We start from the raw sequence: 11,520 nt of genomic DNA on the forward strand, positions 1-11,520 counted from the left end.
AGAAACTAATATTTCACAAAAGTTTTTTTTTTTATGGGATTATAATGTGTGTATATATTTCAATACACTGAACAAGTTAACTCTCACAGGAGTTAATTGTACTTTTACAGAGGACTACCAGATAGCAAAAAATATAAGCAAACTTGTTGTTACAAGCGCAGTATGCCAACAAATTGTTAAATAAATTGCAGCAATATATAGAGCTATGCAGAACAGTGCTAATTATTCTATTTTAAGTGACTCAAATGGCTGTTACAGAGAAATTTAATTTTATTAGTAATTTAATAAAAGAAGAAAAGAGGTGAGAAAAAAAATATTTATTGACCATTCCATGTATTGATTTCTCAAACTGCTTCTTCTGGTAAGGGTCGTGATGACAGTAAACTGAGCAGGGTTGACTAGACTTCCATATCCCCAGCAACTATCTTCTGCTCATCCTGCGTGGTCCCCAGGCATTACCAGGTAAGCTGGGAGATATAATCCCTCCAATGTGTTCCAAGTTTGTGCCAGCATCTCTTCCTAATGGCTGTGCTTGGTATGCCTCCCATTAGAGGCACCTGGGGGTATCTTCAAAAGGTACGCAAACCTCTTCATCTGACTTCTCTCAATTTTTTAATTTGTCCCAAATCTTTTGGGTTTATAATACCATGACAGGAATGGACCCCATTCCTAAGTCAAAGTATGATTAAATCTCATGAAATTAGTATTGTTTCAAACAGTGATATTAGCCAGAAGTGCTCTTCACAGCACCCACAATGTGCCCAGTAATGACTCTGTCTGCAATTTGTACAGAGTCACGTGTATCGATAACATATCTAAGTACGATTGTAAATTCTTTTTTATAAGAACTGTTGCTCCTACTTCTGTTGGAACTGTCTAGGTATCTTTCTTCCATATTGCCCTCATTTCTTCCTGCAAATCCTGGTATTTTATGTCTCTGTGTTTATCTGTATGTAAGACACTGTAGTCACTGGGTGCAGCAATTTTAATGATCAGTGCTATTTTTGTCTTCTTTTCATGGGCCACTATATCTGCTTTTCTCACATCTGTTTTGTGAACTGTTGATAATAGGTGATCCTATGTGAAATAAACTTCATTTTCTATAATGCTTTGTGGCTCATGTTTCCGGTGTTTTTCAGCTATCTAGATATTATAATGTTTGCACAATCCCTAGTGCAACAGTCTTGCCACATTATTATGCCTTTAAGTATACAGTCACAACCAGCAACAAGATGGGTGACTGTTTCCAATATTGTTTTACGAAACCTACATTTGTCTGTTTCTCCCACATGTTCAATGGACTTTGTAAACCAACGTGTATGTATTCCACTATCTTGGGCATTTTTTTCATTTTTTGGTTTAAATTTACCTACTTAACCATTCCTGCCTTTGATCCTGATCAATTTGAGGTTGTTCCAGGAGTTTTCTATACTTACAACTATATTTATGCATTTCCCACATTTCTTGCCTTCTCATCTGATCCTTCACCTTATATTCTTGCTTTTGTTTTTTGGCACCTTCAGTTGCTGCCTGATTTTTATCTACTTGTGGTTCGATTTCCATTCCCGCTTGACGCCTATATGCTTCTGCTAGACTAAGCAGGGAAATCATCTTAGACTTATTCTCCTCATGTCTCAAAACTTTCACTATGTATGTGTCTTGTGAGGTCAGCATATATGTATGCAGTCCTATGATTGCAGATCTATACATGCAATCAATTTCAAAGAGTCCCATGCCTCCTTCGGAACGAGGAATATATAATCTAGGTATGCACTGATTTTTATAAAATATTTGATGACCCTGAAGCATTTGTTTTGTTTTCCTGTCTAATCTATCCAACACCTTTTGGGGCCAGTCAGTCAATCCAAAACTGTAAATTAGGACAGGAAAAGCCAATTGGTTTATAGCTTGAACTTTGTTCCTAGATGTCAACGTTGTTTTCAGGATTAATTTAAGTCTTCTAAAATATTCCTTACTGAGTTTTATTCACATGTTTTATTGTTGATCCTTCATCAGTTCCCAAATATTTATACACTCAGTCTTGCTCAAGTTCTTTTATATCATATTCTTGTCCCAAACTGATGTTTTCTTGGTGCTGCAGCTTTCCTGTTTTGAAGGCTGCTTTTGCACATTTATCAAACCAAAATGATATTTTTATATCATCTGATAAAGTTTTGACAACTTGCAGTTGTGCTTTTAGTTCCTCATCTGATAAGCTATACAGTTTTAAATCATCTACAAAGAGATGATTTTACACTTTACACTTTATTGCTTTCTGGGAGCCACATTATAGCTATGGCCTAATCTGTTAAGCAGACAGTTTAATGGGTTAAGGGCAAGGCAAAAGAGCAGCGATGGCAGAAAGTCACCCTGGAATATCCCCTTTTGAATTTTTATCCCCGGAATAATAATTTGTCCTTTATCATAGGTTAACTGCAAAGTGGTTTGCCACTGTTTCCTGGTTGCTGTGATGTAGTTTATCAGTGTAAACTGTATATTATACATTTTTAAGCACTCTTTTATCCGTGAGTGTGGAATACTTTTAAATGCTTTTTTGTAGTCTATCCATGCCATACTTAGATTCTTCCCTATTTTACAATTCTCCACTATGACTTTATTTAACAACAAATGATCCTTTGTTCCATATGACTTTCTTTTATTACCCTTTTGTTCTATTGCCATAATTGAATTTTCTTCTAAATGTTTATAAACTCTGTTGGCATCAATTCCAGTGTATAGTTTATATGTCATTGGAAGGCAAGTCATTGGTCTATAGTTTTTAGGATAGCTTGCAGGTTTGCTCCTAAGTAGGAGCATTGTTTTCTCTGTTGTTAGCCAGGCTGGTGTCTGTTCAGGGTGCACATATAAATAGTTCCTACTCATGGTTAAATGTTCATGCAAAGATGTTAATACTTTTAGCCAGAAGTTAGGTACTGCATCTGGGCCTGGGGTTTTCCATTTAGAGGCTTTTCTTAACTTTGTTTCAGTCTGTCTGGCTGTTACTTCATCCCATTTCATATCCTGTGCATTGGAATGTCTTATTCTTTCTTTTACTTCTTCTATCAATTTAGCAACTTTGTTATGTTCGACAGGATCTTCATAAATATTTCTCCAAAATGTATCTTTCTTCTTTTTTTGGAGGTCTTTCAATTCCTTTTGCCTTGTTTCCCAATTCTCAATAAAACTCTTTTGGGTTATCAACAAATTGCTTATTTTATACTTTTCCTTTATATTTATCTGTGCATCTTTTACGTTTTTCTGCCTGTGCTGATATTTTTAGTTTATTATTTGTGATAGTGCATGATAAATCCTGATCTGTTACAATAATGTGCATTGCTTTTATCACGTACTTTCTGAGTATTTGTCTTGATCTGTTCCATCTTCTATACTCTTCTAACAGCGATGCTTCTTGTCTTAATTGCTTTATAGTTTTCTCTATTTGATACTTCCATGATGGCATTCCATTTCTTCACATCCTTTCCCTTACTACTCTGTTCTTGTGGCAGGACTTTATCTATTATTAATTTGGCTGCACAGTAATGTACCCTGTTTACTTCTGTTATATCGCATGAATCTCTATGGACAGTCCTAATTACTGTGTTCATTTGTTTTATAAAACTTCTAACCTTTTGGGTTTTATTGAGCTTCTGAAGTCTTATTTCTTTCATTGATCTTATTATGTCTATCCATCTCTATTAAATCAAGCAACTCTTCTCTTAGATAATTTTCTTCTAAACTAAGGGGAACATTCTTTGTTTTCCATTTTCTGTGGGAATTCTATAGAAAGTTCCAGAACATCTTCCTGTGCCACTTTCTGTTCGGTTTCACCTTGTGTCATCCTTTGCTCTTTCATATGGGAACTCACTGGCTTATTACTCCACAACACTGACTGTGTCAGAATTGTCACAGTTTCCTGTTCTTCCCTTGCTGTATAGCTCCAACTGAACATTTGTACTGGTTTCCTATAGGAGGTTCCAAAGTATTTTCATGTGTCAACTGATTAGATGCTTCCCATTCCACTAGTGTCTCCTTAATTTGGGTGTCCATTGCTGTATTCTGTTGTGTTATTATCTGAGTTAAATTTTCTACACTAAATCCTTCACTTTGCAGGTAATCCATAACCTCAGTTTCTATTTCTTTAACTTCTCCATTACTAATCCTCTTTTTTACTTTTCCTCTTTGTTTTCTTATTTTTGTATTGTAAACTTTTCATATCCAGATGTCTTTGCCTGTATTTCTCTTGAAATATCTTTGGTGCTGCTCTTTTTGCATTGATTAGTTTTGCTTATCCTTTTGCATAAACATTGCACCATATTAAATCTCTTTTTCTTTCCCATGTCCATATTTCTTGTTCAGATGTCTCCTGCTCCTCTTGTTTCTCCTTACTTTGGAGACTAGTTGTTCCATCATGCTGTGATATAACCTGTGTTTGCCTTTCTACATTGAATCCTTCACTTCGCAAATATTCCATAGCTTCAGTTTCTATTTCTTTAACTTCTACTTGACTAATCTTCTGTTCTACATTCCCTCTTTGTGATCTTAATTTTTTATTGTGAAATTTTCCATATCTGGATGCCTTTTCCTGTATTTCCCTTTGAATACCTTTGGAGCTACCTTTTTTGTGTTGATTAATTTGGCTTTCTCCTTTGCATAAGTATTGCACCATATCAGGTCTCTCTTTCTTTCCCATGTCCATATTTCTTTTTTATAGCCTTCAAATGTTTCTAAATTTTATCTAAATTTTTGCACTTCCTCAGTCGATTATTTTTCCAAATGGCACAAGGTTTCTTGGTCTATGTAATGTTTTTCACGGATCTGTTGTATTAATGAACACACATTTTTATTTGAAGCTTCTGACAGTTTTTCTTGTGGAAGTATTTTTCTTTCTTCTAATTTCTCTCTTAATCTTTTCATATATCTTTTGTCTGGAAATTCTGGGCTTCTTGCATAACAGTAACTACATAATTTCTTTCTTATCCTCAATAGTCCACTCTATCGTCTGTATGGCTCTTTTTCAGTTTTTGTGATTTTTGTGGACGGCTACTTCTTTTTACAACAGGGTGAGGTATCCTTCCCCTTGGCCTCTTCTAGCCCCACTGTGGGAATATTTCTGTGTCTTGAGGATTCTACACTCTCATTTTTTTCCAGTCCTGGTATCAGCTCTCCTACCAGGATTGGGCCCCTTTTTATCCTGGAACTTGTGCACCCAGCTATCTTCTTTATTTTTTTAACCTACTTCTGTCCATGATATATGCTATTTAAAATACAGTCTATATATCAACATGAAGGAGCAGTTGCTGACCTCTTAGATTCACACAGTTTGCTGAGTTCATCATTCTGTTACAAAGATTGAGCCCGGGTTCCTTGAGAATGGAACCACGTTTCTCCTGCCTGTAGTTGTGATCTCATTCTTTCAATAACTAAGTGAAACTCAGGGCCAGAGATGAGGATAAAGGCATAGCATGAGTGGTAAACTTAAAGTTTTTCCCTGTGAGTCAGTTAATATCCCAGTCTTGTCTAATTTCACTAATGAGCAAGATGTCAACATATATGAACTCTGCCACTTGAGGTAGTTACACCCCCCACCACCACACACACACACACACACACACACACACACACACACACACACACACACACACACACACACACACACACACACATCAACAGCTACTGATAGCTACATTTCCCATTGCATTTAGGCAAGTTATTGACAGTATCTGTATCTGGCTGCATCCATGCATGTGACAACCAAGTATGAAAAATCCTAGAGACAATTTTTGTGTGGCATCAGAGTTTATTAACTCAGAAGTGTGTGTTTTGTGGTATTTGAGCCAACCCCTCTTCATTTTACTGGTGGCAGACAAGCTCCAAAGTATGTGGTAAGTGGTATCAAGGACAACCTCCAATCATACTACTGGTGTCATGTGAAATTATTATTCTAGAGTTTATAGAGTATATGAGTTTTACAACCTGTTCAGTCTTCATTCTTTTATTATACCAACTAGGCCAACATGGGTCCTAGGCAACTGCCTAGGTTGCCTAGTGCTGGAATCGGCTCTTCTGATAACAGCATCATGGCCATACTGTTCTGAAGGCCACAGACAATACCAGCTATTTCTATAGCTTTGTATTTAGTACAAGATTACAAATAGATTACAACCCTGCACATCTGTCAGCTGTGACTGAGAGTTATACACTGATTAGGGACTGAATGGGACAGTGGTCAGTGTTGTGTTGCATTGCTACCCATTTTACAATAGAGAGAGAAATGTTCCCCTTTCTGGGCCACTACTGGCAGTGACTGTGATACTGGTGATAGTGGAGTGCCCCACAGAATGGGTAGTTGGTATGATTCACTGTGCTGTTTGCTGGATGAATGTAGGGGAGATTATATTATTATCTTGGCCAATGGGTGAACCCCACCCAAGAGTGTGATGGAAAATGTCAATGTGTCCCAGGACTTTGACTCAGTGTGCATGTGCTGACATCATCAGACCTCTGTAAGGATTGACCTCAGCCTGTTATTGTTGCCCTACCTCTACAGGTGTCATAGTACAGGTGTTTTTCTTCCTATGCATACAAACACATAACAGACCACATAATTACTTCTGATCCACATTGCCCATGGTCCATGATGTTTATATTCTAGACTGCTGCAGCCACATAGACAAGATGCATACTTGCCTGTGGTGGCAGTTCCCCGTATGGGGCCTGCTGTCTGGATATACACCTAGCTAAATACCATGAGAGTTACAAGGTATCTGGTTAGTCACAGATCCAGTATCTCTAAGTATGATGCCAATCCTGTCAGCATCACCATGCAGAAATGCCAGAAAACATTATTCTTCACTGGGAGTTGAGCTGGAGAGGAGACTACCCCCCCCCCCCCGTGACATTATGTTCTACTGCCATGTTGCATGCCCTATTTACCGTCCTTCTGACTATATAATTTAAACATTTCACACATTGATGCATAGTGTGGTTTGTACCAAGCACTACATTGACATTGTTTAACACAGATTTCCTCACACAGCCAAGTAAAATCTGGTGGGCACTTCCTCTCCTAAACAGCCACTGTCCATGAGTCCTGAGCACTTATAGCAAGATGTCAGTCTCTGAAGGTCTGAACTTGTCCAACTCCTGCTGTTCATTCACTTTGGAGTACATTTGTTCTTGTAATGGGAATGGACATCATAGATTGGAAGGGCATTTGTGAGTGTATAGCAGTAACTATGTCAAAGGAAAGTCACTTGGCACATGTTCATATTGCTGAGTATGACAGGATGCATGTAATGTGCAAGCCTCACATTTTTGCACACTGCCTAGGGGCATATGATTGTGGAGGGGTGGCTGTCCACCAACAGGTGCACATAAGCATGATTGCAGTAGGGTATAGCTGTAGCACCTAGTGTAGAATATATACACCTGTCCATATGGAAGAAATAAAATTAAGAAATGCCATGTTGGTCCACTAACAGTCAACACAAAGATTCAGGTTGGAATCTGATGAAGAATTTGATTAGGTTCTTTAACTGTTTTGTGATGGAATCTGGGAAGGATTTAACAAGGTTCTTTAGCTGTATTATGATGGAATCTGGGAAGGATTTAATTAGGTTCTTTAGCTGTTTTGTGATGAAATCTGGGAAGGATTTAAGAAGGTTCTTTAGCTGTTTTGTCTATTGTTGAGTTGGATTCTCAGTCAGGTGCCTGTGGTGAATGTGATCAGAAAGCTGGCAATAATTTTATTGGACCAATGAACATTTTGCTTTTACTCTAGCTTTTGAGCTTGCATGAACCTTTCGACAGGAGTTATTCTGTTTTAGATACGGTGCTTATGTATTCACTTGTGCATAGAAAAGAAAGCACATCATTTATTTCCAATTGGCTAAAAAAAAAGAATCCAAAAACACAAACAAACGAATAAAAAACAGATACGGCCGACCAGGAAGATAGTGCACCAAACAGAATTATAACCAGACTTCCAAATTAAAAGTAATACACACATTAATTACAAAAAATAATACAAATATTAATATAAATCCAATCAAGCTCTTTCATCTCCAAATTCAGAGACTTTATCAAGATACAAAGTGGTTAAAACAGCAATCCATTTTAAATAACCCACAACCACAACTTGGACCAATTAGCACATTACCCTCATGAATAATCATGAGCATATAGGTTCATAGGTTAGTACTAGGCTAACTGCCCTTGCGAGCCATTGTAAGCCTAGCCAATTATCCCTTGTGAGACTTAAACCCTGCACCTTGTGTTTGTAAGGCAAACACCTTAACCATTAGGCCACCCATATAGCCTTCATAAGGGTCTATATTAGAACATCGAAGTTTTAAAACTTCTAATGTTCTAATATCGACCCTAAAACAGCGAATGCTGAAAATAGCGAAGCTGCAGAAAACCAAATTTTTTCCTAGGGAAAGAATTTGGTTGGCCGTTTCTGTGGCTATTTTCAGCACTGTGGTGGAAAGTTACAGGTTGGGTTCAGGTAAGTGTGCGATTGTGCGGACGTTAGAGTTAGGGCGTGGGTTAGGTGAGTTAGGGTTAGGGCGCGGACGAGATGAGTGTGCGATAGTGACAGACATTAGGGTTAGGGCGGGATAGGTGAGTTAGGGTTAGGGCGCGGGTCAGGTGAGTGTGTGATAGTGATGGATCTTAGAGTTAGGGTTTGTGTTAAGGTAAATGGATAGATAGAAGTGTATGTACAGTTTAATGTAGGGTAGATGTAGGATTTTAAGTGTATGTGTGTGGATTGCTGTTTTTTTGGTGTGCTTGTGTTGTGTGTGTGTGTTTCTTGGAACAACAATTTTTTTCCCAAGGAAAAAATTCACTGTTCTGGGTGTTCAAGATTTTAAGCTTTCGCTTAAAAGGGGTCGATGAATTAGCGTTCGCTTTTCTAGCATTCACTAATTTAATATAGACCCCCTTCATAAACAATCGCCCAATGACAATACATTCAAACACTTGTATTTAAACACACTGTATGTCAAAAAAATGTGTATGAGCACAAATTATGTATACAAAACCATCTCCTTCTCTGAGAACTTTCTAAAAAACATATAATAGCCAATTAAATAAAATAAAATAAAATACAAATGGTTTAACAGTTATAGTACATGAAATATAACATAAACTCACCCCTAAGGGGCAAACAACCAGAACCACAGTGCACTACTAACCGGTTATAATTCTGTTTGGTGCACTATCTTCCTGGTCAGCCGTGAATGTTTTTTAACAAAAAAAGAATCTTGAAAAATGGAAAAAAATGTGCAGCTCAAATGTCTTAGGTGACTATACCTCAGAGACAGACTGTGTGTGTGTGTGTGTGTGTGTGTGTGTGTGTGTGTGTGTGTGTGTGTATGTGTGAGAGAGAGAGGGTCTGAAACTATAGAAAACCATGTCATGCCATGCTATATATTACCTAACCAGTGGCGTATTAAGTGTACCTTAGACCTCAGACTGTTTTCAAACCAAGGGCCCACCGCATACATTTTTAGGTCCACCCATAAATGCATGTGTTCATTGAGTCGCTTTCCTGATTGTTTTATTTGTATTTCTTGTTTTAAACAACAACATTTTTAAAGTGCATTTTAAATTTGTAACGTTGAACATTTTTTCCAATAAGCAGTGAAACAAAATGTATGAACCAGTAATGACAAACATACCCATTTCAGAAGATTTCAACCAACTCTTATGACTGACATTTACTGACTAGTTTTCATTAATTTGCCAAAGGGTCTGGCAGTTGGTGTAGAGAATTAAGGCTGTTGTCGCCTGTAGCCAAGGAACAGGGTTTGAGACTGAACAAATCACATACACAAAGAACTGCTGTGAATAGAGACAATACTACTTAAGTAGATACAGCTTGTGTGTGTGTGTGTGTGTGGGGGGGGTCCACGCAAGCAGAAAAACTTGGTCCACGCAAGCAGAAAAACTTTATTAAATTAATGTCCTGGCCAGGCCCCTCTACCAGGCCATAGACAACTGTCTAGTGCTGTATCTGACATTGATGGCAGAATTGGGATGGCAAACTTGTAAGCCACACTAAATTCTGGAATAACAATAATAGGTATTTTCCCAGCTGTAGCAGGGTGGAACTACAACCACAGTTATGAAAAAAATGTTGAGACACGAGGAAAGTGACAAGGCTTAGGCCCAAAATTTCTAATAGTAAGGGGAGAAAATTTATTAAACTAAGTAAACTAAAAGATTAGTTTGCAATAGGGGTGAAATTGTGAAGAACAAATTCATAAACAATCTTAAAAAAAATCTATAAGTAGCTAGGGACCATTTTCTTTCATTCAAGTTGCAACAAAGTAAATGTGAAGAGACCTAATGCAGATGGATTTACTGCAGATCAGCAAGTCAAATGGCATCAGAAATACTCAGTCTAGAGATATAAACCTCTTCTGCAACATCACCAGAATGGTTTGGAGGGACAGGTATATCTTGCAGAGTATAAGTTCTACAACAGATTCCACAGCCACTTAAAACAAAGTTCATCCCTGTCTATATTCAAGCGCAATATAGAGCTATGGGTTAGAATCAGAAAATTTAAACCAGGGCTGGCCCATGCTACTAATGGACTAAAGCAGTTTCTAAATGCTTTTCCCATGCATGGGTCTCCTCATATTATTGATGGTATGATCCCAGTTATTCTCATTAGGGATAATTATTGACCAATCTCTAACCCAATGGTATTGTTTAATTTGAGCACAAAAAAGGGAAATTGATGAGGCTTAAAATGGCCTGCAAGGGCCGATAGCCTAGTCCTTACCTATGAATGTATGAGACAAGCATCTATGATGCATAACGGCAAGAAGGGTGCCAAGCAGCTTAGAAAAGCTCCACTTATTCAGCAGTTCTGATGCCCATTATGGCACCTCTCCTGCTGGCCACAGAGGACATGAGCCGCTTATCAGATAAACAACTTTCTCTCTCTCTCTCTCTCTCTATATATATATATATATATATATATATATATATATAGTTACAATCTGAAAGAGTGAACACTCATATGAGTGAACACTTTTTACTGTTCTAAACAAAGCAGTCACTTGTATCAGTGAATATTCTTTTAAATGGAGTTTTTGCTGGCAGCCTTTTGTATGAGAGCATGTTGCAGTTGGATAAGGGAATTTGCTTAGACCCTGCTGTTGTGTGATTTTGGAGTTAGTATATATATAATTAGCAGGGGATGTGGGGCAAAGGTGAGTTGCACTGTTGCAAAAAAATGAATTTTACCCTTGCATGTTTTTGATCATTTTAGATCTGCTCTAAAATGATTGTTCATTTTACAGTCACTCTTGCGAACATTAGAAGTTTTATGAGACGTGTTTGTGTGTGTGTATGTGTGTGTGTGTGTATGTGTGTGTGTGTGTGTGTGTGTGTGTGTGTGTGTGTGTGTGTGTGTGTGTGTGTGTGTGTGTGTGTGTGTGTGTGTGTATGGGTCTACTTCGGAAGACCGAAATACCAGAAGGTTGACTTTTAAAATCCCGAGAT

At 37.7% G+C, this 11,520-nt stretch overlaps 1 protein-coding gene across 2 annotated transcripts in view; it reads left to right on the top strand.

Moving 5' to 3' along the window:
- Positions 1 to 11,520, top strand: part of LOC122816443 (mucin-12-like) — a 401,780-nt gene that overhangs the window by 140,314 nt on the left and 249,946 nt on the right. The window lies entirely within an intron of this gene.

The sequence above is a fragment of the Protopterus annectens genome, chromosome 12.part0, assembly GCF_019279795.1.
Source record: "Protopterus annectens isolate FY-2018-M chromosome 12.part0, PAN1.0, whole genome shotgun sequence".
Classification (NCBI taxonomy): Eukaryota; Metazoa; Chordata; order Ceratodontiformes; family Protopteridae; genus Protopterus; species Protopterus annectens.